The sequence below is a fragment of the Siphateles boraxobius genome, unplaced genomic scaffold (assembly GCF_051911475.1).
Source record: "Siphateles boraxobius isolate OS27281-9 unplaced genomic scaffold, OSU_SipBor_1 43, whole genome shotgun sequence".
NCBI classification, from domain to species: Eukaryota; Metazoa; Chordata; class Actinopteri; order Cypriniformes; family Leuciscidae; genus Siphateles; species Siphateles boraxobius.
The window spans coordinates 3,223,644-3,250,675 of record NW_027509064.1 but is presented as its reverse complement, the minus strand read 5'-3'; the positions used below and the strand labels follow the sequence as shown (position 1 = coordinate 3,250,675).

The 27,032-nt window shown below is 43.8% G+C and overlaps 2 long non-coding RNA genes across 2 annotated transcripts; one reads left to right on the top strand and one right to left on the bottom strand.

Annotated features, from left to right (window-relative positions):
- Positions 1–9,393: 9,393 nt before the first annotated feature.
- On the bottom strand, positions 9,394–13,038 carry LOC143708840 (uncharacterized). The gene is made up of 3 exons (XR_013193674.1): positions 12,747–13,038; positions 10,068–10,131; positions 9,394–9,732 (listed from the first exon to the last, which is right to left on the bottom strand). It is a non-coding gene; the product is annotated as an uncharacterized LOC143708840 (long non-coding RNA).
- Positions 13,039–13,279: 241 nt separating this feature from the next.
- On the top strand, positions 13,280–26,575 carry LOC143708801 (uncharacterized). The gene is made up of 3 exons (XR_013193660.1): positions 13,280–13,325; positions 14,118–14,193; positions 26,001–26,575. It is a non-coding gene; the product is annotated as an uncharacterized LOC143708801 (long non-coding RNA).
- Positions 26,576–27,032: the final 457 nt, after the last annotated feature.

Genomic DNA, 27,032 nt, shown 5'->3' with positions numbered 1-27,032 from the left:
AGCATATTGTGATAAAGTTCATTATTTTCCATAATGTAATGATAAAAATTAAACTTTCATATATTTTAGATTCATTGCACACCAACTGAAACATTTCAGGTCTTTTATTGTTTTAATACTGATGATTTTGGCATACAGCTCATGAAAACCAAAAATTCCTATCTCAAAAAATTAGCATATCATGAAAAGTGTCTCTAAACGAGCTATTAACCTAATCATCTGAATCAACTAATTAACTCTAAACACCTGCAAAAGATTCCTGAGGCTTTTAAAAACTCCCAGCCTGTTTCATTACTCAAAACCGCAATCATGGGTAAGACTGCCGACCTGACTGCTGTCCAGAAGGCCATCATTGACACCCTCAAGCAAGAGGGTAAGACACAAAAAGAAATTTCTGAACAAATAGGCTGTTCCCAAGTGCTGTATCAAGGCACCTCAGTGGGAAGTCTGTGGGAAGGAAAAAGTGTGGCAAAAAACGCTGCACAACGAGAAGAGGTGACCGGACCCTGAGGAAGATTGTGGAGAAGGACCGATTCCAGACCTTGGGGGACCTGCGGAAGCAGTGGACTGAGTCTGGAGTAGAAACATCCAGAGCCACCGTGCACAGGCGTGTGCAGGAAATGGGCTACAGGTGCCGCATTCCCCAGGTCAAGCCACTTTTGAACCAGAAACAGCAGCAGAAGCGCCTGACCTGGGCTACAGAGAAGCAGCACTGGACTTCAGGCATTTTGGCATTTCCTTCTCCCCAGTCTTCCTCCAGACTCTGGCACCTTGATTTCCGAATGACATGCAAAATTTGCTTTCATCCGAAAAAAGTACTTTGGACCACTGAGCAACAGTCCAGTGCTACTTCTCTGTAGCCCAGGTCAGGCGCTTCTGCCGCTGTTTCTGGTTCAAAAGTGGCTTGACCTGGGGAATATATATACCCTGTCTGTTTTAGTGTTTGTTACGGAGTCGCTGTTTTATTTCCCACACTTCGGATGTTGGTTTCTGTTTCTTGTTTCTGACTTGGATTGATATTATGGACTTTGACCCCCTGCCTGGACTGATTGTGAGTTGGATTACCCTATTATTAAACTACTGCTTTTGGATCTTCTGTCCCCTGTGTGTGTCTCCATGACAGAACGACTCCGTCAAACCCAGATCCAGCGGTATGTTTTTTAATATCTCTTCCCCAGCCACCAAGCAGGAGAGAAGGGAGTTTTTTAAGGGGACCCGGTTGGTCAGGTTTCGCGGGTCCCGTGGAGGTCACAGTGGAGGAAGTAATCAGGAGATGATCCCTGTTCCGGTGGTCCCGGCTCCGGTGGTCCTGAGTCCGGTGGTCCGGAGAAGGAGGAGACACAGCCCGTCTGTTCACGTTCCGTCTGCCCAGTCAGAGACTGTTCACGTTCCATCTGCCCAGTCAGAGACTGTTCACGTCATGTCTGCCCAGTCAGAGACTGTTCACGTCACGTCTGGCCAGTCAGAGACTGTTCACGTCACGTCTGCCTAGTCAGAGACTGTTCACGTTCCGTCTGCCCAGTCAGAGACTGTTCACGTTCCGTCTGCCCAGTCAGAGACTGTTCACGTTCCGTCTGCCCAGTCAGAGACTGTTCACGTTCCGTCTGCCCAGTCAGAGACTGTTCACGTTCCGTCTGCCCAGTCAGAGACTGTTCACGTTCCGTCTGCCCAGTCAGAGACTGTTCACGTTCCGTCTGCCCAGTCAGAGACTGTTCACGTTCCGTCTGCCCAGTCAGAGACTGTTCACGTTCCGTCTGCCCAGTCAGAGACTGTTCACGTTCCGTCTGCCCAGTCAGAGACTGTTCACGTTCCGTCTGCCCAGTCAGAGACTGTTCACGTTCCGTCTGCCCAGTCAGAGACTGTTCACGTTCCGTCTGCCCAGTCAGAGACTGTTCACGTTCCGTCTGCCCAGTCAGAGACTGTTCACGTTCCGTCTGCCCAGTCAGAGACTTTTCACGTTCCTTCTGCCCAGCCAGAGACTGTTCATGTTCCGTCTGCCCAGTCAGACAATGGTCACGTCACGTCTACCCAGCCAGAGACTGTTCACGTCACGTCTTCTCAGTCTGAGACAGATCAAGAGATGCCCATCCGTGTGGCCGCCAACGCAATGCTGGACTATCTGGAGCGTCTGGCTCGGATCCTGGACATGCCAGTGTCTGCTGTTCCAGACCCAGAGCTAGTGTCTGTTCCAGAGCCGGAACCAGAGCCAGTGCCTGTTCCAGAGCCGGAACCAGAGCCAGTGTCTGCTGTTCCAGAGCCGGAGCCAGTGCCTGTTCCAGAGCCAGAACCAGAGCCAGTGCCTGTTTCAGAGCTGGAGCCAGTGTCTGCTGTTCCAGAGCCGGAGCCAGTGTCTGCTGTACCTGAGCCGGAGCCAGCACCTGTTCCTGAACCAGTGTTTGTTTCTGTGTTTGTGTCTGTTCTTGTGGCTGTTACAGTTTTGGTGTCTGTTCCTGAGCCGGTGTCTGTTCCTGAGCTAATGCCTGTTCCTGAGCCAGTGCCAGTGTCTGTTCCAGAGCTGGAGCCAGTGGCTGTTCTGGAGCCAGAGCCGGTGCCGTCTGTTCCAGAGCCGGTGTCTGCTATTCCTGAGCCGGAGCCAGTGTCTGTTCCTGAGCCGGAGCCAGTGTCTGTTCCTGAGCCGGAGCCAGTGTCTGTTCCTGAGCCGGAGCCAGTGTCTGTTCCTGAGCCGGAGCCAGTGTCTGTTCCTGAGCCGGAGCCAGTGTCTGTTCCTGAGCCGGAGCCAGTGTCTGTTCCTGAGCCGGAGCCAGTGTCTGTTCCTGAGCCGGAGCCAGTGTCTGTTCCTGAGCCGGAGTCAGTGTCTGTTCCTGAACCAATGTGTGTTTCTGTGTTTGTGTCTGTCCTTGTGGTTGTTACTGTTCTGGTGTCTGTTCCTCAGCCGGGTTCTGTTCCTGTGCCGCGGCCGACAGAGGGGTCTTCACCGCCCTGGCCGCCCGAGGGGTCTTCACCGCCCTGGCCGCCCGAGGAGTCTGCAACGCCCTGGCCGCCCGAGGGGTCTGCACCGCCCTGGCCGCCCGAGGGGTCTTCACCGCCCTGGCCGCCCGAGGGGTCTTCACCGCCCTGGCCGCCCGAGGGGTCTTCACCGCCCTGGCCTCCCAAGGGGTCGTCTGCTTCGCCCTGTCCGCCCGATGGGTCGTCTGCTTCGCCCTGGCCACCCGATGGGTCGTCTGCTTCGCCCTGGCCGCCCGATGGGTCGTCTGCTTCGCCCTGGCCGCCCGATGGGTCGTCTGCTTCGCCCTGGCCGCCCGATGGACTGTCTGCCTCGCCCTGGCCGCCCGATGGACTGTCTGCTTCGCCCTGGCCGCCCGATGGACTGTCTGCTTCGCCCTGGCCGCCCGATGGACTGTCTGCTTCGCCCTGGCCGCCCGATTGACTGTCTGCTTCGCCCTGGCTGCCGGCTAAACCATCACCCCCTGTCTCTGTTTCCTTTCATGGACCTGGCCCCCCATCCCTCCCCCTGATCCTCCACCGTTCCACCTCCCTCCTGGACTCTTGTTTTGTTTGTTTTGTTTTTCGTCTGGTAGCCGCTCCGTAGAGGAGGGGTTATGTCACAGTGTTGGTTTGTGTTTCCCCGGGTGTCCACTAGAGGTCTCTTTCCCTTACTGTCACCATTCACTCTAGAACTGCATTTCCCACGATCCTTTGTCTGTTCTCATCACTCATCATTGCACGCAGCTGTTTCCTATCACCTTGTTAGTTCTGTGTGTGTATATATACCCTGTCTGTTTTAGTGTTTGTTACGGAGTCGTTGTTTTATGTACCACACTTCGGATGTTTGTTTCTGTTTCTTGTTTCTGCCTTGGATTGATATTATGGACTTTGAACCCCTGCCTGGACTGATTGTGAGTTGGATTACCCTATTATTAAACTACTGCTTTTGGATCTTCTGTCCCCTGTGTGTGTCTCCGTGACAAAGGCTTGCTGGCCTTTGCTAATTTGAAAGCCAGCAAATAACTTGCCTTGGTACTTGACTCCTGAATAGTAGCTTGTCAAAGAAAAATATTTAGCTGAGCCTGTAAATTGGCTACTAACCTAGTCAGAGCAGTAGCCTTCCTTTCTTGCTCTGACTGGTTGCTAACATAGTTAGAGTGCTTGGTGGAAAAGTGCGGGTGATATTGTATTCATTGAAAACTGCAATGGTCTCTTGGCAACTAAGACATATGGCCTTTTATTGAACTTCGGTAAAAAAATATCTAGCTGTCCACTCCTTTTTCATTTTTCTGGCTGCTCTCTTAAGGGCCTGAGTGTACCCGTTGTAACACTGCGTTGGACTATTTTTTTAATCTTTAAGCGCAAAGGAGCAACTGTGTCTAAAGTGCTGGAAAAGATAGAGTCAAAAGTTTCTGTCGCAATATCGAGTTCTTCTAAGCTATCTGGGATACTGAGGAGATGAAACAGATCAGGAATATTATTTATAAAGCAGTCTTTAGTGGCAGAAGTGATAGGTCTAACATATTTGTAACAAGGAGTCGACTTTTCAGTCTTGGCTAAATGAAGTATACACAAGACTAGATAATGATCTGAGATGTCATCGCTCTGCTGTAGAATTTCAATGGCATCCACACTGATTCCATGCGATAATTTTAGATCTAGAGTATGATTATGACAATGAGTAGGTCCTGACATGCGTTATCTAACTCAATAGAGTTCAGACTGTCTTTAAATGCCAATCCCAATGCATCTTTTTTGTTATCTATATTTATATTAAAATCACCAACAATTAGGACTTTATCTGCAGCAAGTACTAACCCTAATAGAAAATCAGTAAATTCTTTGATAAAGTCTGTATGGTACCCTGGTGGCCTGTATACAGTAGCCAGCACAAATCTCAATCGTGATTTATATTTTACACTAGATGTTACATTAAGCACCAACACTTCAAAGAATTATATTTAAAACTACCTTCGGATAATTAGTTTTCTCGTTTTTGACTTCTAAATGGAAAAAATGAAGAAACCGCTAATTTATCACATTTTCGATGCTTCTCACGAACATAAAGAAATCTTGCGTCATTTTTTTATATTTGTTTTCATCACACTTTGTTCTAATCCGCCAAATGGAAAAACAATAAAACCAAAATGAATAAATAGTTTGCATATTCGATCTCTACATGGGCGTGAATAAAGCGCCCTTTTCCGCTGATTTGTCAACCAGAGATCAAGTGGTGCTGTCATCAGTTCAGCTCCGCGTAACAGAATAATAGTCATCTGGTACAGTTGTATGGATTATTACAGAGTTTATTGCGACTACATATAATATTTTTCTCATCAAACAGCCAGACTAATAAATGGCTCGACACAAATCTTACCTGGACAGAGCCAAGACAGAGCTTTCTTCTGTGTAGCCTACACATTTGCTTGCCGTGAAATACAAATACTAACTTATCGTATTAAATATTCATTTACGTGCCGTCTGCTCTCACAACTACTGAGAGAATGTATTTACTGTGAAGATCAAGCCGTGCTGTCATCAGTTCTTTCTCAGTTCCGCGCAACAGAATAAGTAGGCTAGTCATCTGCTAAAGTTGTACTCTTATCTCGTCCACTTCAAGGCCATTTCATCTATTTCTAATCAAACAACCAGACTAGTGAATGGCTCGAAACAAACCCTACCAGACCAGAGCCTAGACAGAGCTTTCTTCTGCCAACATATAAATTTATGTGCAATGAAATTAGTTTATCGTATTAATTTGCATTGCATCTGCTGTCACAACTTCCCCCTAGCCTACCTATCTGGCGAACCGCCTGTTTTATTTAGCTGACCAACTCTTGAAATAGTCTATGTGTACCAAAACTGCGTGACGCACTGGGCAGAGCGGAGAATGTAGCCTTAGTTACATAGTGAAGTGCAGAGCAGCAGTCCTGACTATTGTTTTGAGCAATACACTGAGCTTATTTCATTAACACTGTTTATTAATTTCACTCAAAACAATGTTTGTTTTTTTCTGCAAGCTAAACTTCTAAAACAAAGTCACAGATCATTGTGTGACTCACAGCATAGGTGCACAGAGTAGTGGTTCATTCCTGAATGAATCTGAGTCTTTGAACAAATCAGCTGAGTAAGTGATTCACCAGCCATACAGCGTTTTACTACTGAATAAATCAGCGTTTTGAGCGAATCGATTGAATAAAATGACTCATTCAATAACATAGTGACTTGCTGCCACCTACTACTAGCGATATTTCATAATCATTTTATCTTCTAATTTATTTCATATTTCTGTATTCAAAACGTTGTTAAAAAATAAAATGAATCTCATTGCATTATCCATTATGCATTTCCTCTGTAAATGCATTTACTTACCTCGCAGAGCAGCATTAAATTGGTTAAATACATCTAAAAGCAACTTCATGCTGCTTCTGTGCCACATCTGCAGTGCAAGATGCCTTTGTTTGAAACAGCATATAGTGTCAAATGTCTTGGGTTACGACTGTAGACGCTGCGTCGAGAATCGACACATTGTGGAAAGCCTTCAGCATGATGCGTCTTAACCCTGTATGGAACTAGTCCAATCTCGATTGGAGTTGTGTCATTACGTCACTTGTGACGTCGCATGTGACGGTGATGTGGAAGCTATAAAAGGACGCCGGATCACAACAGCGTCAGCTTCTGATAGGTCTAAGCAAGTCGTTCTCAGGAGTGCAGGAAGTGTGGCCGGGGGACGCAGCGTCTCGTTTCCTACTCAGGGAACGAGGGTTACAGTCGTAACCTGAGACGTTCCATTTCAAGGGAACTCAAGCTGCGTCGAGAATCGACACATTGGGGACTGAAATGCCCACTGTGCAACACTAACTAGTACCTGCCCTGGTGTGAAGCAATCTGGCACACTCAAGACGAGAGAACTTGTGAACCCGGTGTAGAGGGCAGATCCAGACTATAATGTTTTATGAAGGTGTGTGGGGAGGCCCAGCCGGCAGCATCACAGACCTCTTGACCTGCTAGCAGGGCTTTAGAGGATGCCACTCCTCTATTTGAGTGGACTCTTTCCAGGAGAGGCTAAGGCAAATTGCGTGCCTCGTAAGCTGAAGAAATGGCCTCTACTATCCATCTCATCTGCTAATAGTTTGTTTAGAGGCAGGGGAACCCTTCTTAGGTGACCCAAAACACACAAGCAGCTGGTCCGACTTCCTCCAGCCCGAGGACCTGTGTACGTTGGCCTCCAGAGCTCGGACCGGGCATAATAGATGTAGTTTAGCTTGATCAGCCGACACATGCGGTGGAGGATGGAATGCCTGCATGATTACAGACCGTTCCGCATTTGCAGACACCTTAGGCACATAGCCCGGACTAGGCTGGAGAATGGCTCTTACTCTGCCAGGAGCGAACTCGAGACAAGAGGGAGCAAAGGGAGCCCGCCGGGCGTTATTTGAGGAGGACGGTTCGGGTTGCGCTCCCTGAGATGGGGTCCCGCTGCTGCCGAGGCAGTGTCCCATCTCAGGGAGAAGCATGCGCTGTGGTTTCTTCTCCCCGGGATGAGGCACCATTGCTGCGATTATCCAGTTCCGAGGAATTGGATGTCATCAGTAGGGGATTATGCAGGGGATTATGAGAGTTCGCCATCTCATACCCTTGTTGATGAGGAGCTTATGGAGGTTGTGACTCGTGCTGTTGCCAAATTAAATATTGACTGGCAAGCCGAGGAACAGTGTGATATAAAAAAGAGTTTACTAGATGAGGGGGGGACTCTCTGAAGAGGGTCGCAGCGCTGCCAGTTCGGTTGTTCCTGCTGGTTCGCCATTTCAGGGCGCCGAGGTGTCTGTACATCTCAACGATCCTCCGAGTAGGGCCGTAAAGAAGTCAGTTCGGTTGTTCCCTGCCGGTTCGCCACTTCAGGCCGCAGAGGTGTCTGCACATCTCAACGATCCTCCGAGGAAGGTCGTAAAACAGTCAGTTCAGTTGTTCCCTGCCATTTCGGCGTTGCAGGACACCGAAGTAGCTGTTTGACAAAATCCAGAGGCCAATCTCGAGAGACTGGTTCCCTTAGTAGAATTTCTGGCAGCGTGAAAACTACTGCCAAATATATCTCATTGGGTCCTGCATACAATAGAAAAGGGTTTCAGAATTCAGTTCGGTTCTCATCCGCCCAAATTTCTGGGGGTCCTCCCTACGGTGTGGACCCCGAGCAGGATCTGGTTATGGAGCAGGAAGTACAGACTCTTCTACGAAAATTGTCTACCAGTATTGTTGTTAATAAACCTTGAGCAAGAACTAAACCACAGAGGAGTCTTCTGAACAAGTTGTAAGTACCATTTGAACGCTTATGATTTAGGCCAGATTTGACTTGCTCTACTTAACCTGAGGATAATAAATAATAAGGTTAAAGGTGTAAGGTTAAAGCACACACCGTAAAACATGGCGCCCAACGTGGGGCTTTAATTGTTCAATTACTGGCCAGAATTGAACAGTTAAGCGCCTGCTAAATAGCGTGTGCGTGGATATGCTTAAGGATAAGAAGGAACGATAAATCACCAAATAAAAGGGCGACTAGAGAAACATAGTCAGGAAGAAATAATCTAGAAAAGATTATTTAAAGAAAACCCAGAAAGGGTTAAATGTGCACATAAGAAATAAGGTAAAGAGTTACCAAAGAGGCTAAGCTATGGCAGCAAAAGCCCAGAAAAAATCCAGCAATATTTTTATACAAGCATATACATGGGGTGATTCTCGTGTACTAGGATGGCAAAAGATAGCCATACAGGCAGAGACATCAGTCCAAGAGATGGAACCAGGGGAAATACTCCTGTGGCTTCCGTCCAAAGAAGGACTGAAAGCAGGAAAATTTGAGGAAAGTGAAGTAGGTCTAGCAGTATTGCAATGGATGCAAGAATTAGGGTAAAATCAAAACTGTAAAATACAATTACAGTGTAAAACCCCAGAAGCGGAAAATATAATAAAAACTATTAGCAAACGAGATGAAGGCAAAATAGAGATTTTTGATAGAGTAGGTAAAGCTCTAAAAAGAGAAAAAGGAGCAATACCAGACATGGAAAAAGTCAAGAAATATCAGCTTGGTATGAATGACCTTGAACAAACGGAAGAAATCCGCTTTACAATACCGGTAAATGAAGAAGATGACCGGGAAAGTGTTATTACAATTGCCAATCAATACACACCTACCCCAGAATCATACGAGCTAGAGATAGGCAGAATAAGACTGCTTGTTAGAGACAGTTTAATTGAGAGAACAGCAGGGGGTGTTGTAATATTAAATGGAAATAAAACAAATGACAGCTGGATCTGGAACAGCAGGAGCAATTTTTAGTAAACTAGGTATTCAAGCAATACAGGAGATAGAAAATATGAGAGCTATACTGGGACCCCAGAATGCAGCAACAGCGAGAGTAACCACTGGGCTTCCTCAGTGGAGTTACGTGGCGCATACGGTAATGACAGATTGCAGGGAAGAGCTGTGTAGTGCGGAACGCTCCTGGCTGGAAGCCAGGACAATAACAGCAGCAGTAATAAGAGAAACACTAAATAGAAAAGAAAATCAAATACATATGACTTTGATGGGAACCGGGCAGTTTAAACATCCAGTAACGTCAGTAATAGAAGGAATAATATCGGGAATTACAGATATGTCTCAAGAAGGTCAGTTAACCATAAATTTGTTAATGGCTAATATAAATCAAGAAGAACTAGAAAACATTCTTGAGAAAAGTGAGGAGGAGAACCAGCCAGGACCCTCTCAGCCATCGGCTCCTCAATGGAATGTACCTGTAGGGTTGAGAGAAGTACAAGAGGGTGAGACAGAGTCCGAAGTTGAATCCGAAGTGTTGGAGTTTGCATACGACTCAGACATATCAGATTCTTCATTATACTGGGTAGATAGTGAAAGCAGTGAAACAGAAAATATTACCAAAGAAATTAGGCTGCGGAATAAGAGAGGAAAACAGATTGAGTCAAAACGAGTGTCACACCGAATAGAAAATGACTGGCCTAAAGTTAGTGTAAGAGGGACTAAATACAAAAATCCTACCAGTGAGAAACGAGGTAGAACATTAACAAAAAACTGGGACCGGAAAATTGTCAAACATAGAAGCTTGACTTACGGACAAATGAGGTCAGCAAGCCGCTCCCCGTCTGCCCAGAGAATCGCTCGGACAGAAGGATGGTCTAAAACAGGGAAGCAAACATTGTTTCAAGAAGGATATGAATATAATAGGAAAAAAGTTAAAGAACTAGACCAAGTGGTAATGTCACTGAAATCGGAAATTAAAAGTCTGCAAAGAGAGATGGAAAAATTTAAAACTAGGAAAGGAATAAAACGAAAAAATGAAAGGTCTAAGGAGGCGGAAGACTGGGAGAGAGAAGTTACAGAGCCTAGAAAAACAGTTAGAATTAGACCAGCTAATCCTGGATTTACAACTCCGTCCACACAATTAGGATTTATACCTCCTCAAGAGGTTGAGGAAAATCAGACTAGCATACAAGCAAAGCTGCTGGAATTACAGCTTACAGAAGCAGTAAGGAAGCAAGTAGGAAATAAAAAATTGCATGAAGACCCGAGTGCATATGCAGACCGGATAATGAAAGCAGCAGAAAACGCACAACTCAGTCGGGATGCCGCTACGAGGCTTGTGCAAACCTGTACTGGTCATCCTATCTCAGCTGAAGCATTAGGCAAAATGAGGAATCTAACAGGTATGGAGGATAAATTTAAAGAATGGGAAAAAACCCTTATTAATGCCCAAAAAGAGCCAATTCCTTTATTAGGATTTTGGTTATCTATTGAACAGGAGATTCCTAATGCTGAAAAAATTCTACTATCAAGACAAGTAGGTAGGAGAATTCCAGGCGGACATGGGCTGGTTACCTTGTTAAACAATGCGACCAGGGAAAAGATAGAAGAAAAATTAGCTGAATATGATCTTAGTTCGAGACACGTAAAAGCAATAAAGAAAATGTCGTTGCAAAATAAACAAAATCAAGGGCTACAGATCAAAAAGAAATTTAAAAATAATAGATTTCTGCTAAATAAGCATGAGGGGTTTTAAAAGAATGACGCAGGATTCCAGAGCGAAACAAGGAAAATGCATACGTTTTCTGGAAATAGGCAGATTTTTAACACAGCAAGGAAAGTAATACATAAAAAAACAACGGGGAAAAGGAGCTTGGGAACCCCACAAAAGACAGGCTTTATTCCAGCAGAAAAGTGTGAAGATATGACTCCCGCAGAAAGAGTTAAAGTAATAGAAGACCGTAAGAACAAAACAGAAAACTCAAAAAAAATTAGGAGTAATGAGGTAATTAAGAAGACAGAGAAAAATTCTCAACCTAAAAAGGAGAGAATAGACAAAGCTGTTAAGAAGGAGAGGATTGACTCTGACACAGAATGAAGTTTAGCCGGCCAGCTGAAAAAGAGACTTTGTTACCCCAGAGTAAAGGAGGAAAATGAAAATTTATATATTGATATTCAGGGAACAAATTATTTAATTGATACGGGGGCTGAAATCTCAATTTCAGCTGAGCCATTAGAAGAAAATGGTAAAATTCATGTACAAACATATGACGGTCAAGTAAAAATGGAAAAGACAGGGGAAAGATATGGAATTACTATGATTGAAGGTTCTGAAAATTTATTAGCCGCAAAAGACCTGAAAAAGATTTTAAGATTGAAAGAGGTGAATTATGAGCAAGAATTACAAAGAATAGAAACAGAAATGAAGGGTTCACAGTGGGCAAAGAAGCAGTTAATGTCAGAATTAAGGAAAACCCCATATGGTAGAAGTAAAAATGACTGCGGGAAAGTAAGTAATAAATTTGCACATGTTATTGAGGGAGGAATCCATAAACCCCAAAGACAATACCCGATTAATAAAAAAGGAATAGCAGAACTAAAACAAACAATACTAGAGTTAGAGGAGCATGGAATTATTAGGGAGGTAAAGGGAGCCATTACCAATAGCCCGGTACAGTTAGTACCGAAACCTGATAAAACATTTAGATTAGTCACGAATTTTAAAGCTTTAAATAGAGTAACGAAGCCGGATAGGCATTATTTGATTAATGCACGAGACACAGTTGAAAAAATAATAGAAGGTCGATTTTTCTCGAAAATCGATTTATCGAATGGGTTTTGGTCCATACCTCTAGCAAAGGAAAGTCAAGAAAAACTGCATTTACTGTGAACAATAAACATTATGTTTATCAAAGATTACGGCAAGGCTATTCAAATTCATCAGTAGTATTTCAAGCATTTATGCAAGAAATTCTGAAAGATTTAGAGATTGAAATCTACATCGACGATGTGTTGATAGTTTCTAACGAAGAAGAAGAACACGTAAAAACTGTGAAAGAAGTATTGAAACGACTTGCGGAAGCAGGTTTGAGAATAAATATAAAAAAGACCCAACTAATGACTAATATGGTTGAATTTTTGGGTTTTTGGATTTATGCAGGAAATCGAGGGGTTACTCAGTCTATGAAAGACCGAGTAAACCAACTTGAGACACCGAAAACAGTTAGACAAGTCCAGCAAACAATGGGATTAATGGGATATGTAAGAGACTTTGGCTTTAGCCAAATAGATAAACCCATCCATAAAACCATAAAAGGTGGACGTTTAAATTGGACCGAACAAGCAGAGGAAGCTTTGCAGGAACTAAAAGCAGCTATTTTAAATTCAGGACAGATGGAAGGAAGAGATGATGAGAAAAATTTAGAAGCTGATTTGGAAACAGACGAGATAGGTTATGAATTAATAGTGAGGAATGAAAAAAGTAACATACCTATTAGGATTATGTCTGGAAGTTGGGGAAATCCAGAAAGTAAATTCACTTGTGTTGAAAAGCAGCTTGCAGCTCTAAGCAAAAGATACTCCGAGTTGAAAGGACTGGCCCGGGGGCAGAAAATAATTATTAACACGAAAACCGCAGTATTGGCTCATCTTTCCAAAAATAAAGTTAAAGATGCTCGTGCGCAAAATATTAGATGGCAGCGATGGGAAAGTATGCTCCTAGATCAAGATTTAATAATTAGGCATAAGGAGTTAAAAAAATGTCAGAAAAAGAAAGTGGATTTATATAAAAACACAGTTGTTTACACTGATGGTTCTAAAACGACCACAGACAAAGAGGCTCACTGGGCTTTCATTGTGAAGCAAGGCAATAAGGTCAGGATGTCAGAAAAGGGAGTCACGCAAGGTACGGCTCAGTACGCTGAGTTAATGGGGGTTGCAAAAGCATTCCAAACACTGAGAAACCTTGGAATTTCACAGGCTATAATAGTTACGGATAGCAATTATGTTGCAACAGGAATAAATGAAAATTTACAAACTTGGAAAGAAAATGGTTATACCAAATCGAAAGGTAAGCCAATTGAACACGCAACACTATGGCAAGAAATTCAGGAAATGATAGGCGATTTTGACCTTACAGTTATCCATCAACCGGGCCATTCTAAAGAAGACAGTGAGCTCGCAAGAGGTAATAATGAAGCTGACAAGCTAGCACGCATGAGACGGATAGTGATAATTAAAGAAACAGAAGAGAACGTATTACAGAAAATACATGACCAAATTAGACATCCAAGTGTAAATTTGGTCGGTAAAGTTTTGACAGATAATAAGATACATATTTCTAATTGGAGACAGAAGTATAGGGATATAAGATTAAACTGTGAAAGCTGCATGCGAAAAGGCTATAATAAGACAATAAGAAGTGATTATGGAACTATTACCCCAAATAGAATAAATCAAGAATGGTCTTTAGATATTGCGGGACCACTAAACCCTAGGTCTAAAGCAGGTAATAAATACTTATTAGTGGCAGTGGATGGATTTACAGGGCGAATGTGGGCAAAACCTTTAAAAGAAACAAAAGCAAATGCAATAATTAAATCCATCGAAGAGTTAATGATTGCTTGCGGCCGTCCTGAGAGTGTACGAGTTGATAATGGTACATATTTTGTTGGAAAACAGTTTGAAGATTTTCTAACTGGGAAACATATAATTTTAACAAAGGCCTTGAGATATGCTCCGGAAAGCAATGGTATCGCGGAAAGGGCAGTGGGCAGTCTCAAGAGCTGGATCAGAGCCAACTGCAATAATGACAAATGGGACCAACATATTGAAGAACTAATGTTTTATGTTAATCTTACAGAGATCAAACGAAAGAATGCATTAAAGGAAAAGCAACCAGAAGACTGTTGCCAAGTAGGAGACGACGTCTGGATCAGGTTGGACAACAAAAATACAAATAAACCATTTAAAGATTTAATTACTAAGAAAGATAAAATAATTAAGATAATTGATAAACATACAGTTGAATTAGCTGAAAATGGCTACTGGAATAAGAGGAATTTGGTCCTGGGTAAGAAATGAAAAGAAAAAAAGAGAAATTAAACAAGAAAATTTTCAACAAGATAAAGAAGAGCTGTTCAAGTTAGTGGAAATACATAATTAAAAAGGTGTTATTAGAATTGAGACTAATCTAATGACAAAATGTGAAGCTAACATTATAGCAACAAATGTTGACCATGAAAAAGCCAGACAAACAGGCAGGTTAAGTAAACCTGTTAAAATAAAATGTGATAAAGCATTTTTTGGGGGAATGTGTGTTATTTGTGGTAGTTTTGGAGAATATATCTGGTGGGATGGGCCAGCTAAATGTAAACCCAAATCCAGGAAGAAATTGAAAGATAGTAAACCACAAACGATGCCAAAGGTGACGAAATATCAATATTTCAAAAGTCCAGGGTCAATAAAAGCAGCAATGTGTGTAATCTGCAAAGATTGCAAAATTAGTTTCCCTAAACTTGAAGTGATAATGACTCTGTTGTGGCTTTTTTTATCATCAAACAAACATCATCACTGAGTAAGAGACACTCTGAGTCCAAATTACTAGTTTATAAAGTATTTATTCTCTTGCAAGAGAGATCCTAGTCACCAATACACATTTGTGAGTCAGTGAGGAGAGATAAGGAGAAGCAGTGTCTGTCTTTTTTATATCTCATGTTCTCCAAGGCCTTATTTCTGCCCTCCCCTCAGGGAGAGAGGTATACTTTGTCTTTTCTATACCTCCCTGACAGAAGAGGTAGATGCCCCCTAACCCTTTAGGCTATAAAGTACAAATGCACTCAAGATGACCCCTTGACCATCTGCTTTTCCTTACCTCCACTGACCACCAACCACAGTAAATTATCACACAAGCCCCTCTCTCACTACAAGTGAGAAAACAGATGAGGCCATAATTAGGAATCAATGAAAGAAGGGTAATAGATGGAAAATTCCATAACAACTCCTCTCTGTTTATCATACTATGATAACTGATTAATCAAACATTGCAATAATAGTAATAATAAATGCAAATTCAAGTCACATAAAATCACTCTCCTTGAACCTGTGAAGAAAGTTTTAGAATGAAGAAGCATAAGGCTGTTTTTGTGGGGGAAAGGCCCCGTAATATTTTAGCAAGCAAGTAAACAGTTTATCTAAAGCCGGGCTGAATGAATAAGCACTGTTATTGCACTCCCGACCTAGATCGGACCCTCAGTCACCTTAGTATAAACAAGAAATAGTTATAATGTAGTAAGAAAACAAAACAGAAAAACTATAATAAAAATCACTCGGTTTCAAACCCTGTCCTTTTACGCCATCTCGTGGCAAAAAGGAAAACACATTTTCTTTACTCAATTAGCACGTGTCGCTGTAACTTCCGCTACTTGTGTCATCGTATTGTTGTTCATCAACATCATCATTCGGGTAGGCTGTCATTTTCACCAATTGAACAGACATTCCAACTTTAACCAGTCTCTGCACTAAGCTAGACACACATTGTATAATACATGGTATACATAACAGAATCAGTACTACTATGACTAATATTGGCAACACAGTCTGAGCTAACCAAAATCCCCAGCCCCCTTTAAAATTCATTATCCAGGTCAGCCAGTTCTCTTCCACTGGTTCAGGCTCCTGCACCGCCTTTCTCATGTGCTCGATCACATTTGTTATGTTGTCACTGTAATCTGGAATATTGAAACAACAAGACACACCTAACATCTTACAAATGCCCCCCCCCCGTTCTGCAGTAATTAAATCCAAAGCTAATCGATTTTGAATAACTGCCTCTCGTAAATGTCTCATTTCATCATTTATCATTTTTATAGCATTTTCAGTGGCATTTGCTATTGCTAATACAGACCATGCTAAACCATTAACCTTATTAATCGTCACCGTTGTTCCCACCCCCAGGAAAAGGGACCACCCCACATTTGCCCCAGGTGTTGTCCATGGATCAGATAATGTATACCCCGAATAATGTTTTGGCAGAACCCCAGGCAAAATCTTAACATTTCTTTTTTCCCTTGCCCTTGGTGTTTTGTTTGGCAAATACACAGATGTTCCCAAATTTATCAACGCTGGATAACAGCACCCTGACCACCCGTGTTTAGGCATTCTGTGAAACGCCCTGTCCCCACATACCCACACAGCTGCTGGTGAAGTCTCATGCAGCTCACCAAATGGACATGTGAAACTAATCTCCTTGCCGTCGAGTGTCGCTGTGCAATTGTTCACTGTTCCGCCCTTTGTGTTGATTCTGACTCTGCAGTCAGACCATCCTGTCGTGAAAAGTCTCTGCGTGTCTGAACAAACGCACACATCACCTTTCTCGTGTGTTACTCTCAGTGGTGGAATTGCTATATCAGTGTTGTTATATCGTCGAACGTTGTCACAGCTGTCCTCAGGTCGTTTTGTCGATGTCTCTCCTTTCTCCAGTTCAGCTGCTGCTAAAAGCACATCAGTCATTTGTTTTGGAATTAGACACTTTGTTTCATTAGCTGTTGCTATAGTCAGTGGGACGACCTTCCAAGCGTGTGACATCTGCAGACACAGCCAGCAGCTCGTTGATATTTCTAACTCTTCTTTCTGCAGCGTAGCCAGAGCACAGGCTTTGTTACCTTGACACTTCATCATGGCTTTCTGCACTTCAGGGTTCCCCTGATCTCGTGTCACGTCTCCGTTCCCCATCCATGCCAGCTCGTCCCTCGCTTCTCGTTCGACCTCAGGTGCTACAAAAGGTTTTAAAGTTGGGACTGCCTCGTTTACAATAATGTCAATTTCTTCGTACCAATCCTTTCCCTCTAAATCTAATCCACAATAGTACTTGCCTTGGTCTGACAGTCTTACTTGTGCTAGCTCGACTGTCATCCCATACCTGTTGTTGCTTAGTCTGTGTTTTGCAAATACTTGAAATCTTTTATCTGTTCCCCCCTTGTAGTTGGAGGCATGTGCTTTCACGTCGCTCCACTTACATGGGTGTTCGCAGAAGTAGAAGCCTGCATAGTCTTCGCTGCGCCCCTGACAGCCTGAACAGTTCGTTTGATAGGGGTTGCACCCGAAACTCACATTTGATCCTTCGTGAACTGTCACCATGCCCCCCTCGAGGCCTCTCACTGGCTCCACCTCTTTGAATGCGTCTCTCCTAGCACGTTGTCGAGCGGTGTCGTTCCGCTCCGTTGTCTCAGTCCTGTTGGTCTGTTCTCCTGTTGGTAATACTTTCAGGCCTGCTGTAAAATGCATTATTATCAAGCAAATTGTCACTGACAACACAGTCATTATGCCTGTAGTCTTAACCAGGCCACACATTCCTGGCACTCTGAATGGGTGCCAGGGTCTGGTACGCTCCATGTTCTCGGTTACTCTGATCTGCTGTATGACCAGAAAGTGTTAAGACAGTTCAGTTCTTAAAAGCACTACCAAGAAAGTCTTATCTGTTCCGTTGGCCACACGGTTTCCAGCTGGATACCGCTTGGCAAAATCAAAGTTGTTTGCTTCCTCCTGTCTCCTCCCTGCTGCTTCAATGCAAAGGTCTGTATCTGCAGGCTCTGTTATGTCTTTTGCATGGCCTTGCTCTTGCGCAGATAACGGTACCTTTTCTTGCTTGTCAATAACTGGACCTTGACGATTATGCTCGTTGAACCCCCTCCTGCGATTGCTCCGCCTCCGCAATGGGCGGCACCTTCCTGCAATGGTTCGCGTGCACCCACGTGGCCCTCTCTGCGACCTTCACCGCCGTGTACGTCACCAGAAGCACCTGGAAAGGCCCAAGCCACCTTTTCGCCTTCCAGCTCTTTCTCCTGTGATCACGAATCACCACGAAATCACCTGGCCTGACCTTGTGCAGAAACGTCTCAGCAACTTTCCCCTGGGCAGCTTTCACCTGCACAGAAATTTGTGATAACAGACAAGATATTTCTTTGCAGTAATTCAACATGTCATTCTCACACACATCCGTGGATGGCAGCCTTTGTTTACCCCCTTCTATGCCCATGAATGGCGGCCTGCCAAACAAAATTTCGAATGGGCTCAGGTTTGTTTTCACTCTTTTCCTCATTCACATGTACATCAGTACGATTGGTAGGGCCTTAACCCAAGACAGACCCGTCTCTTCGCAACATTTTGCCAATTTGTTCTTGATTGTTTGATTTGATCTCTCTACCACCCCTGCTGACGAGGGAGCGTAACTACAATGTGTTCTCATATCAATGCCCAAGAACTCTCCCACCTGCTTTATTGCAGCATTTACAAAATGTCTGCCATTGTCAGAGCTGATTTTTCTTGGTATCCCCCATCTTGGCACGATTTCGGTTAGCAGGGCCTTTGCCACTGCTGCCGAATCTTCCTGTGAGGTCGGGAAAGCCTCCACCCAATTTGACCACATGTCTACCATTACCAGACAGTGTTTCTGTTTCCCACAAGGGGTTAATTCGATGAAATCCATCATCAGATACTCAAACGGACCTGCTGGGGCTGGTTGGGATGCTAAGGGTGTTTTTATCCCTCTTGCCACATTGTGTGTGTTACAAGTGACACACCTTTTGCAAAAATTTTCAGCAAAGGTTGTAAATCCTTTAGTATACCATAAATCTTTCATCTGCATTACCATACTTCCCTTTGACACGTGGTCTAACCCATGTGTTAACTTAGCGTAATGGTGAAAGAAGTGTTTGGGTAAACAAGGAATGCCATCACTCATCCATACACCCCCCTGGAGGCTGCATCCAGACGACCTCCATTTCTGTTTTTCTGCTCCTGTGGAAAAAGTCTGCATGCTTTCTAAACAAGGAGAAATGTCAGGGTTAGGCACAGATACCAAAGTACACGTCGTTTCTTTTGTCGCCTGCGCTGCCGCGGCCTTCGCTGCCGCGTCGGCTCTCGCGTTTCCTGTGGAAATAAAGCTTTTATCGTTAGAGTGCGCTGCGCATTTACAGACTGCAACCTTGTCTGGCAAAAGAATGGCCTCCAAAAGCTTAGAGACCAGTGAAGCGTTCAATATCGGATGTCCATCCGACTTCAAAAAATTCCTGTACTTCCAAATTGCTCCGAAATCATGTGTAATCCCGAAAGCATAACGCGAGTCTGTGTAAATCGTCACACATTTGTCTGCCATTAATTTACACGCTTCTGTCAGTGAAACCAATTCAGCTGCCTGAGCTGAATAAGTTGACGGCAATTTGCCAGATTTTACAACTTCAAATTCAGTAGTCACCGCAAAACCAACCTTATTCAGGCCTGTTTGTGGATCTTTGGATGCCGATCCATCCACAAAGAGGACATTATCACAATTCTCCAAAGGTGTGTCCAACAGGTCTGGACGTGGAGTACACACCTGCTCCAAAACAGAAAGACAACAGTGATGTTCCTCCCCATCATCTTCTGTTGGCAGAAGTGTGGCAGGATTCAAAGTTGTACATCTCTTCACAGTTATGTTCGGCATATCGAGCAAAATTGTATGGTATCTCAACTATCTGGCTGAAGATAAGTGTGATGTTTTCTGTTCTTGCAAAATCATGGTAACTGCGTGTGGGACCATCAAAGTCAAATCAGAATACCCCACAAATTCTCTTGAAGCCAGCACAGCCAACTACGCAGCTGCCACAGCCCTCAGGCAGAGTGGCAGACCTGCTGCAACTGCATCAAGTTTCGTTGAAAAATATGCTACTGGTCTTAGTCTGTCACCATGGGTTTGCAAGAGCACTGAACTCATAAAGCCGTATTTTTCATCTACCATCTGTATAAATGGTTTGTCAACTGCTGGAAGGCCCAACGCTGGAGCCTGAGCCAGTTGCATTTTCAAAGTTTCAAAAGCTTCCTGTGCTTCTGCTGGCCAATCAATCTTGTCACATGACCTCAGCCCTTTCCCTGCTGTCAGGGCTCTCAAGGGCTTTTCCAACAGTGCATAATTTGGAATAAACGTTCGACAATATGCACACATTCCCAAAAATGACAACAATTGTTTCTTTGTTACTGGTCTTGGTACATCTTTGATCGCTTTAACTCGTTTTTCAGAGAGAGCTTTACTGTTTGGTGTGATCGTGTGACCCAAAAAAGTTATTTTCTGCTTCACAAACTGCAGCTTAGCCAGACTGACCTTGTGCCCCTCCCTTTCCAAATGCTTCAGGGACACACTGTCAGCCACACATCTCGTGCACAAATCAACAGATCGTCCACATATTGCAACAGCGCTGTTCCGTTCGACAAAATGAACGGTTCGAGGCTTCGTTTGAGCGCCTCATTATAAATAGTTAGGGACTCAGAAAAACCTTGGCACAAACGGGTGAAAGTATACGGTTTGTTGTCAAAATCAAACGCAAACCAGAACTGACTTTCTTTTGCCACTGGGACGCTAAAAAAACGCGTTGGCCAAATCAACCACAGTGAAGTATGTTGCATCTTGCGGAATCTGTGACAAGATCGTGTACGGGTTCGGGACCCGTGGCGCTCTCGCGATAACAGCTTCATTAACTGAAATTAAATCCTGCACAAACCGCCACTGAACCATGTCATTCTGATTAGCTGTTGCCTTTTTTACTGGGAAAATGGGTGTTCGTACTGGAGAATCATGACACGGGATGATGACTTTCTCTTTCAGGAGAGATTCAAAAACTGTCCGGATCCCTCGCAATGCCTCCCTTTTCAGGGGATATTGCGGTTGACACGGCCTGTAATCAGACTTTGGGGTGATTACCACTGGTTCACAATTTTTAATCAATCCAACATCATACTTGTGTTTCGCCCACAATGCTGAAGGTATTTCTGCCAGGATAGGATGAATATCTGTGGCAGAAATAGCTCCGTTATCATGCTTCTCCATTACACTCTGAACAATAGCAGTCACAGCTCTGTGTACATCAACCTCAAAATCACATGGCAGCATGAATGCCCCTATACTGTCACTCTTCTGCACCCCGTCTCCCTTTTCAGCCCAATCTGTGGCTGTCATGCACTGTCTCACAAAAGGACCCAAATCTGCCCACTGCTGCGCTTTGCCCTTGGTTACTGATAAGTGAGGCGCCGACATTCCTGTTATCAAATACAACTTCATTTGTTTTTCTGACAGGCAAGCTGAAAGCGCACACACATTCTCATTCCAGAACATTTTATCAAACTTCATTTTCTCATCTTCTGTCTCGTTAAACCACTCTTCCTCAAACTGAGGTTCACGCTCAAAGACAACATGTGACGTGCAATGCAATTTGTCAGGCATCATATTTTCTGTGTTATCTGATACTGTTCGATCTTTTGCCATGTTCAAAATCATTTTTGCCCAATCAGAATCTTTTACCTGCCACTCGTATGCCCATTGTGGCTCAAATTTTGCACAACACATTTGCTGTTCTTCCTCAATAACAATACCCATCGGGCCCGCAGTGAGTTTCAAATTTAATTCACACATTAAATCTCTTGCCAACAATGGAGCCGGACAGGTTTCAGAGCACAAAAACGCATGTTTCAATGCTTTGCCCCCCTCCGTCTCGCATTGTAACGGCACAGTGAAATTTTCTGAAATTTCATGCCCTGACGCTGACGTGCTTTCAAACACCACATTCGTTAATCTTGGTTTGCATGGCAAGTCATATGGCCTTATTGTGGACCGGGCTGCACCCGAGTCCACGAGAAACTCTATCATTGTACCGTCAACTAGCAGTGGATATCTCGGTAGTCTTAAAAATCCTGAACCTTTATACATTCTCAGACATTCAGCAGAAACAGCGTTATTCAAATTTTCATCACTCACACATAAAGGTTTGCTAGCATTTTCTTTGTTGCAAGAAGCATTATGTACATCAGTGTATGTGTGCGTGTTGTGTGTGTTAAAAAATTTTCACTTCCCTTTCTCGCAGTCGGTTGAATGCCTGTCGCTCGCCCTCCCCTCTCCTGTTCTCCGTTCCTCTGTAGTCAATCCGCCTTCCGCGCCTCCGGACAATCCTTTGCCCAGTGTCAATCGCCCTTGCACACTCTGCACTTCGTGCATCTGATAAAGTCATGTTCGTTGCTTTCGCACAGTCCACATTTCCACTTTCCCTGATACACTTTCTTCTTCTTGTTGGCCCAGTTCTGCCGCGCTGGTGGTGCGCTCGTGCTAGCTTTGATCTGTACAGCAGCCAGCTGCAGCTCTCTGTCCACCTTTACTTTCGCGGCTTTGTCCTTCTTTGTCAGCAGCTGTTCCTCGGCGTGCACAGCGTGCGCTAGGGTGGTTGTTAGCCGCCCGTTCTGCCACTCGATGTAACTTGCTCTCACCGCTTGTGCGATTTCAGGTCTCAGTCCATTCAGTAAACGGCTCTGCAGATGACACTCCCATGTGCCTGGCTGCTCTCCTCTCTCCTCCGGCTCAGGCATGCCGCTGCGTTTCTGAAATGTTTCAAAAAGTCTTGCATAATAGTCACGAACAGGCTCTTCTCTCACCTGGCAACAGCTGTTGATTTTTTCTGTGTCCACTCGTGGTGGGAAAGCCTTCTTTATTTCTTCGGCGAGTTTGCTCACTGTTGCTCGATACGGTTCGTTGGCATCATTCATCCACTCCCCGTGCGCTCTTCGTCGTTCTTCTTTCGGCATGTGGCTGCTCACTTTGTGCCAGCTCGTGGCTCCCAGTTTCACGGCTAGCAGCCGTTTCAGTTCTTGTGTGGTTGGGCTGAACTCTTGACAGAAAGTGACTAGTTCGTTTGAAAATCTGTCACCTGCATCGTCCGGGTTTGGCAAATGGGCCATTGCTTCTTTCATGTCTGTCACCGTCCACGGTCTATAGACCATCACCGGTCCATCCGGCCCCGCCACCTCAATCATGGGAGCCGCGATGTTAGCTGTTTCATCTCGGATCTGTGATCTTGTGAAGATTTTCTTCGGCTTGGCTCCGCGTTGCTCGTCCGTGTTTTCTGTGATTTCTTCCTTCTCGCCCTGGGTCACGTGACTGGACGCTTGTCCCTCTGCTTGCACTTGTTGCATTGCCTGCGCTGTTTGCATCGCTAGTTGCTGGAATGCCAACGCCATCTGCGCTGTTTGCTGTTTTTGCGCTTCTGCTCGTGCGGCCTCTCTCGCCTCTTGTTCCTCCCGCGCGGCCAGCGCTTCAGCTCTTGCTGCTCGGTCATTTTGCTCTTCTTGCGCTTCACGCGCTGCTTCACGCTCTGCTTGTGCTTGTGCCTCTCTCGCTGCTGCTTGTGCCTCGGGTTGCGGTTCGGCTTGTGCTCGCGGCTGGGTCGGTCTCGATGGAGAACAGTCAAGGTCGGGGTCGAACTTCAGTGCAGTCAATCCGGCTCCTGGGAAGTGTGTTTTGTACTCCGGCGGTGCCGGTCTCACCGCTTTTTCATGTGGGGAAACACAAACATACTGTGGGTTAGTCGGTTCTGGTGGTGCAGACACACATACAGGCAGACTTTCACACTTTTCATTTTTCCTTCCTGCTAATTCTTTTTGCAATTGCCTTCTTTCTCTTTTATCTGCTTCCTCAAGCCAGCAATCGACTGTGTCTTCACATTTTTTGCATACATGTTTAACACACTTGCAGCAACAAGATAATTGTTTCTCACTATGCTTTTCCACTGAGTCTCTCACCACTTTCAGCCTCGTGCGGCTCAATGTTCCCCCTTCGGGAAAATCATGATGCTTGATTAATTTCTCAATATCTAACATACATTTCTGACCATAATGTTTTCTCATTTGGTAGTACACCGGTGTATCATATTTCATAATCTTGCTCTGAGATTTCCCCATACTGGCCGCTTTTCTGTTCTCTGTGGATTTCTCTTCAACGCGCGTTTTCTTGATCTGTTAGGCGTCCCCAACAGACCCGATTTTTTCTTTTAACCCAAATCGGTCGGGTTGCACTATTAGTGCCCTCCTAATTATGGTTCACCAAAAAAAATCTTTTCTGGTTCCCCCCCAATTAGCCTCAGCACCTAAAAACAATTTGCTCCGTGGTGGAACAACTGATTTTCAGGTTACCTATCTGTATGAAATCTCTTGATCTGTTACAGATCTCAATTAATCTCAGATAATTTCCTCTCGTATCTGTTTGAAACCTCTTGATCTATATATAGATCTCAATTAATCTCAGATTACGTACCACAGAAACAGCCCTCAGCCAATATGGTTCAATTTCACTCTTCCCCCCTTTAAACTGAATTTAATTCGCTTACCCAGAGATGTTGTTCTGTGCCACCTTGAGTTCTTTTGATTCCAGTGGCCGGATCCGGTCCTAACGGCGGAAACGGTCCCTCGTCTCTTAATGTTTTTCTCGAGGTAGGGTTGGAACTTTGTCAGTTCCTAGGTGATCAGCCTCCGTCCGTCCGTCAGTCCCGGAATCACGTCCAAGGATCCCACTATTCTGACACCAAAACTGTTGTGGCTTTTTTTATCATCAAACAAACATCATCACTGAGTAAGAGACACTCTGAGTCCAAATTAATAGTTTATAAAGTATTTATTCTCTTGCAAGAGAGATCCTCGTCACCAATACACATTTGTGAGTCAGTGAGGAGAGATAAGGAGAAGCAGTGTCTGTCTTTTTTTATATCTCATGTTCTCCAAGGCCTTATTTCTGCCCTCCCCTCAGGGAGAGAGGTATACTTTGTCTTTTCTATACCTCCCTGACAGAAGAGGTAGATGCCCCCTTAACCCTTTAGGCTATAAAGTACAAATGCACTCAAAATGACCCCTTGACCATCTGCTTTTCCTTACCTCCACTGACCACCAACCACAGTAAATTATCACACAAGCCCCTCTCTCACTACAAGTGAGAAAACAGATGAGGCCATAATTAGGAATCAATGAAAGAAGGGTAATAGATGGAACATTCCATAACAACTCAAAGATTTGGAGAAAGACAAGATGCTTGTGAATGTTTATGGACAGGCACAAAATGGATTAAATGTGAACAATGTCTTAAAGACATAAAAACACGTAACTTGCTGGTATACGGTAGACATAAAATATGGGCTTGGAATAAGATTTCTGGTGATTTATCTAGTAAAGGCAAGGTTGACGGTGCAGGGGTGTACCTGAAAAACACAAATTATCAGAAACAGCTGGGTAATTCTGGCGTCGATTATTTATGGTCATACCGTATTAAGAAAAATATGGATGATGTTCAAAGCAAGTGGTTGCTACTTGACCCTAGAGATCTGGGGAGAGAGTTAGAGAGCCTGAAAACTTGCTTTGATGAAAAAGGCACAATGTTTCGACCAGATAAAGGGATTGGAATTATCTGGTCGATAGGTACTATTGCTAAAACAATGTTAGAAAGTAATAGTACAGGAACACAAATATCATCACCAAGACTTGATTTTCCGAGAAGGGGAGAGTGTGATGAAACAAATAGTAATATGCGTTGCCAATTTGGACAATTGGATGAAGAACGATGCTCTAATAAAATCATATTAAAAGAATGCTGTGTGTTCTGTGTGTTCCGATTGGCTTCTGGAGACAAGACAGCCTGAAAGCAGCTGCCTTATCTTCTGAAAGGAAGCCAATTATGGAGGGGGAGACCTCGATTCTGCCAGCACACAGTCACACACTAATGTTTAAAGTTAAAATAAATATGACCACAACCTCAGAACCGCAAATTCTTGCATGTGCTGTCGATATAGAATTGGCACAAATTTAAAATTGAGTATATTTGCAAAAGGTTCTGGAAGGGAAGGGGTGTGATCTAACCTCTTTATTGTTATTATTATTATTATTATTTATTATTATTTATTTTTTTTAGGCATAATGCAATTACAAGATGGAGATGAAAGAGAAGAGTGGGCAAGGAAATTACAACGATGGAGAAAACCCTGTTTGCCCAGACATTTCTGGTAGTATTGTTAGCAACAGGGACAGTAATTTTGGCAGGAATTTGGCCTTTAATTGATTTCACTACACAGTTGATTGTTGTTGATGAGATTACTGTAAGAGAAGTGTCAAACTGTACTATAATAACCAAATTCTTTTTAGGCCCATGTGAAAGCAAAACATTGGAAGAATGTAGCCGATGTGAGGAAATAGTAAAAAATTATACGGTGGGGGCAAATACCATAGTAAAATGTAGGATAAGGACAAACATATTCAACATTACACAAAGAAAGAGAGTTTGGATTTGGCACAAGATACAAGGAATAGAATATATTGGACCTGGAGAAAAGCATGGATGTTACCGGGAACATCAAACTGACATTATTATGGAAAATAAAGAACCTCAGATTATTCCAACACCACTCCCTCCAATTAAAAAGGGGGCACAACGTGAAAAAGGGGGGTTATACAACCCTAACAGAACATTCCAAAGAAATTGTGAAAAATATTATACTAGAAACAAGTATACTATGTATGAAACGTCGAAAAAGATGTGGGATCCATTTTCATGGATAATATGGTATAATGAAACTACCAGATTAGGGGAAACTACTGAAGGAATTAGTAGATACTCTGAGGACTGAGAACCCTCTACCAAATTAGCATTATAACAGATAAATTTTGGGAAGACTGTCCAGAAAAGGATTTAAATAAATGTGACGGGACTCAATACAATTGGGAGTTACACACTCTTTGGAGATTGAGGGCTTTAGATGCTTATAGGACAATGATTGGGAACCAAAATTGTGTAGAAAGGGGAAAAGAATATATTACTAGTATATGCCCCTGTGACCACATTTCTGGAAAATGGAATTGTGGTACAAATTATATGGCTAGAGCTGGAATGACTTGGGAAAAAGAAGATAAAAATAAACACTGGTTGGCATTTTGGAGGAACTCAAAA